General features: G+C 37.6%; 1 long non-coding RNA gene across 1 annotated transcript in view; it reads left to right on the top strand.

Moving 5' to 3' along the window:
* The window catches only part of LOC118763256, a 17,752-nt gene extending 15,919 nt beyond the window's left edge, over positions 1–1,833 (top strand). Inside the window, exon 3 of the long non-coding RNA XR_004999006.1 lies at positions 1,823–1,833. This is a non-coding gene — a long non-coding RNA (uncharacterized LOC118763256). The remainder of the gene's footprint in view (positions 1–1,822) is intronic.
* Positions 1,834–5,120: the final 3,287 nt, after the last annotated feature.

Below are 5,120 nucleotides of genomic sequence, written 5' to 3'. Positions count from 1 at the left end.
AATTTAGACGATTATTTATTCATCACACTCTGTAGTACTGGTTTCTTATTTCTTTACGGCCCACAAGGGGCTACACACAGAGGGGACAGACAAGGACAGACAAACGGATTAAGTCGATTATATCGATCCCAGTGTGTAACTGGTATTTATTTAATCGACCCGAAAGGATGAAAGGCAAAGTCGACCTCGGCGGAATTTCAACTCAGAACGTAGCGGCAGACGAAATACCTATTTCTTTACTACCCACAAGGAGCTAAACACAGAGGGGACAAACAAGGACAGACAAACGGATTAAGTCGATTATATCAACCCCAGTGCATAACTGGTACTTAATTTATCGACACCGAAAATGAGAGGCAAAGTCGACCTCGGCGGAATTTGAACTCAGAACGTAACAGCAGACGAAATACCGCTAAGCATTTCACCCGGCGTGCTAACGTGCAACGGTGGTGCCCCAGCATGGCCGCAGCCTTCGGACTGAAACATTTTTAAGAATTTAAGAATATATATCGATCCCAGTGCGTAATTGGTACTTATTTAATCGACCCCGAAAGGATGAAAGGCAAAGTCAACCTCGGTGGAATTTGAACTCAGAACGTAATGGCAGACGAAATACCTATTTCTTTATTACCCACAAGGGGCTAAAGACAGAGGGGACAAACAAGGACAGACATAGGTATTAGGTCGATTACATCGACCCCAGTACGTAACTGGTACTTAATTTATCGACCCCGAAAGGATGAAAGGCAAAGTCGACCTCGGCGGAATTTGAACTCAGAACGTAACGACAGACAAAATACGGCTACGCATTTCGCCCGGCGTGCTAACGTTTCTGCCAGCTCGCCGCCTTTTGTTAAAGGTGTTTTGACGCGTTTTTTTTTTTAATTATATAAATATAAATGCATTTCTAGTGACTTGTGGTGTAACGGTCAATCAGTAATCAAACTTACTTGAGTTGTGATTTTGCTCTTTAAAACGTCCGGTTTTTATAGACCAATGTATTCACTTATATCTACACTATCGAACTACCTATACTGATCAAAAATGTATCTGTTAAGTTAGGTGGGGTTTTTTTTTCATATCCTGGCTGAGTCGCTATCAGAAGAAAGTCTTTCAAGTGTGGACAATGATTTCGCTGTCTATGTCATTTCTATTGTTATGTCATTCAGTAAGACATACTAAATGGATCTGTTATCGTCCGAAGCAAATTGCCAATGTCATGTCTGAGAATTTAAAATCCTGTTTGATATTTATGTTATTAAGCCAGCTTATTATTGTATTGTTGTTGTTCCATTATTGTTGTCAAGACGCTGTCCCAAACTGTCGTTAATTTTATCTGGGACATTTTCACTGACTAGTCCTATCCTTGTCTTAGTTGTGCTTATAGGATAATGTCTGGGATTAGGGGTAACGCTTTATGATCTTTAACTGTCCAGTAGGTCTCTCGCTTAACTAGATATTCTCCTCTACTGTCTAATTTAGTTTTGTGGACTCATCAGTAATACCATTATCTTTGTTTGCTGTCTCACTTTGCTCCCTTTCACCTGTGGTCGAGTAAGTACCAGGCCTACTTGTAGCGATCAACGCTGTTCTTTAGTCCGCAGTTCATGTTTTATGTGTCGATGTTCAATAAGTCCTACTTTTCGAGTTAAATCATGTTGATAACTGCATTCTTCGTCGAGGGATGATCGAGTAGTCCTTCGGCTAGGGTTTCGTTTCTCAGAGAAGGGAGAACACGATAAAAAAAGAAGTGGGAAAACAGATAGTGACGCTACGTTTTTGCCTGTAATATCTCGTCCTATTTTTCAAGAGAAGGCGCGAGAGTGGGGCAGCAATGTTTGCGCGTAACTGCCCCGCTCTCCGACAGAATCTTGAAGACGAAATCCAACGCTCCACAAGATCTATCATCGAAAAGGGAAAAAGAGACAGACATACAGACAGACACAGTAACTATATAATTGACTATCAGGCAGATATGCAAGTGAACACTAGTGGTCCTCAAGAGATGCGAAAGAGAGGTAAGGTGTAGACATGACGAAATTGGAATTTTTCTATTTTTATTTCTATCTTGTTTCACATTCAGTGGTGAAGAGACAGGGAGAAAGAGACAGAAAGGGAAAGCGAGAGAGAAAGTGGGAATGAGATTGAGAAAAGAGAAGGAAAAAAAAAACAGAGAAACGAGAGAGGAACAGCCTGAATAAGTGAAAATTTTAATTCAGATAAAGAGAAGGAAGAAACAATATGTGGGAAATTGAATTGTGAAAAGACTGAAGAGGGAAGATATAAAACCAAGAGACATACAGAGATGGAGTGAGCAGAGACGAGAGAGAATGAGTAAGAAATAGATGTGAGAGAAGTAAACACAGAGACAGTGGCAGACTTACAAAGATATATGTGTATGTGTTTGTATATATATATATATATATATATATATATATATATATATATGTATATATATATATATATGTATATATATATATATATATATATATATATATATATATATATATATATATGTATATATATGGGTGGATGAATGGATGTACGTATGTATGCATGTATGTATATATATATATATATATATATATATATATATATATATATATTATATATATATATATAATATATATATATATATATTATATATATATATATATACGTATATACACACATACACACATATATATATACATACATACATACATATATATTGACACGCACATATTCATACCTTCACATACTACGTATATATATATATATATGCACATATGATATATATGTTAGTGTCAGTGTGTATACATAAACATATATAAGTGTGTGTGTGTTGTGTGTGTGTGTGTGTGGTGTGTGGTGTGGTGTGTGTGTGTGTGTTGTGTGTGTGTGTGTGTGTGTGTGTGTGTGTGTGTGCTTATGTTTGAAAAGAGTGATTGAAAGAGAGAGAGAGAGAGAGAGAGAGAGAAGAGAGAGAGAGGGAGAGAGAGAGAGAAAGACGTCCAGTAAATAATTCTTCTTTTAGCGTAAGGCGACCAACCAACCGACTGTTCTCCTGTCAAGTCAACGAAAAACAATGGCTGCTGACTGGTCAGAACAAAAAGACTGGAACAGTACTGACCATGTGTAACCTCCAGCAATAGCATAATTTATCATGAAACTACATTGCTGTTCTTTTGCATGTCAGCAGTTACTAAGCTCACTGGCTATCTGACAGGACAGATCTCTTACCTAGATATATATACACTGAACTGGGATTACGTATCAGGTCAGGAAGGGAGCTGCCCTCCACCAGCGGAACAAAGGACATCCTGGTCAGTTCTCTCTATGCAAATGGGAACAAGAACAACACGTGTCGATACAGCGATGTAGTAAAGCGGCTTTGGCATCTGTGCTTTAACCTTTTTCCATGACTGTGAACTGAACTTGTTAGATTTTGGCTATGTGTGAATAGCATGGGGCGGTCGAGTAACATTTCGAATCTATTGGCCAACCTATGCACACAGAAACTCAAACACACACACACACACACACAAACACACGCACACACATAAACACACACATACACACACATGCACACACACACACACATATATATATATGCATCTCCGTATATATATATGTATATATAAGTATATATACGTGTGTGTATATATATATATATACATATGCACACACATCTGTATAATATAGATATATATGTATATGTGTATGTATATATATATATATATATATATATATATATATAGAGAGAGAGAGAGAGAGAGAGAGAGAGATGTGTATATGTGCGTGTGTAAGTACATGCGTGCATGCGCGCAGTGGCGTGCTTAAATCTGCATTATTATGAAGAATGTGTTCATTCGTAAATAATGTCTCCTGCTTATGAGAAAAGTTCACAAATTTGCCAAGTTCGTTGGCTGTGGTTGCAAACTAATGCCGATTCTGACCTTTTGACGAAAACCCCTTCTTGGCAAGAGAATCATATGTTTGGTGTTTAGGGTATCCACTGAGTTAAGAAATTGTTCGGGTGCAAATACTTATGAGCAAACGGGTGTATTTTGGATATAATAGGGTGAATCGGGTTATTTATCCATTGCATTGCAGGATACATGCATGCATATGTGTGTGTATGCAGGTCAGTGTGTGTGTGTTTTGCGTTAGTGTGAGTGAATCTGTATCTGTATATATATATACACACACACATAAACACACACAAGCATATTGTTATGGCATGGGTGTTACTGGTTGGGGTATTCGGCTTACAGTCGTAATATCGTGGGTTCGATTTCTGGCGGCGTGATGTCTCCTTAAGTAATTTCATTTCACATTGCTCTATTCTAATCACCTGGTAAAAATAAAATGTGCCTGTATTTCAAAGGGCCAGCCTTGTCACGTGTCTGTGAAGTGCTCAGCCATATGCGCGTTAATTTTACAAGCAGGCTGTTCCGTTGATTGGATCAACTGGCGCCTTCGTCGTCTAACCGACGGAGTTGCATATACTAGGTATGTTTAAAAAGTATCCGATTTTATTTTTTCCCCGTCGAAACTAATGCTGCAAGGGCAAAATCCTTTGGGTGGGAGATGAGAGAGATAAGCCACCCTGCGGATGTATGAAAACAGGAGGTCACGTCAAATTTTTATGTTCAAGGATATGGTTCCAAATGCTCAACGCTTTTCCAAGATTATGGGGGCTTGTTACGAAGCTTTTGCTCCTAATAACATAATCCTTGAAGAAAAGAAGACAGTTCAAGGAACTCTCAAACAGTTTTGTTTTAAGCGCATCAAACAAGAACAGCCAGAATCTCTGTTGATGTTGACGAGCCACAGTCATCTGCAATCGAGATGTAAGCCACCAAACTTTATGTACGTATTGGTAAATTTAAAATAATTTGGTTTCTTTTGCTGTTGCAAAATAATAATAATTACTGAATTTGTTTTTATTTTACCATTATTTTTATTTTACCATGTATTATTGAAAACCACATTCATAAATAAAGCTTCCGCGAGGTACAGTAAACACTGCCAAATTGTATTCTTGAATTTAGATTTTTACTGCACTGTATTAAAAAATAAAATTATTTGTTTGTAAGTTTAAAATAGGTTTTTATTAACCATATATTATTGAAAGT

The sequence above is a fragment of the Octopus sinensis genome, linkage group LG4 (assembly GCF_006345805.1).
Source record: "Octopus sinensis linkage group LG4, ASM634580v1, whole genome shotgun sequence".
Taxonomy (NCBI): Eukaryota; Metazoa; Mollusca; class Cephalopoda; order Octopoda; family Octopodidae; genus Octopus; species Octopus sinensis.
Note: the sequence above shows the minus strand (reverse complement) of the source record. Positions and strands in the feature narration are given on the sequence as shown.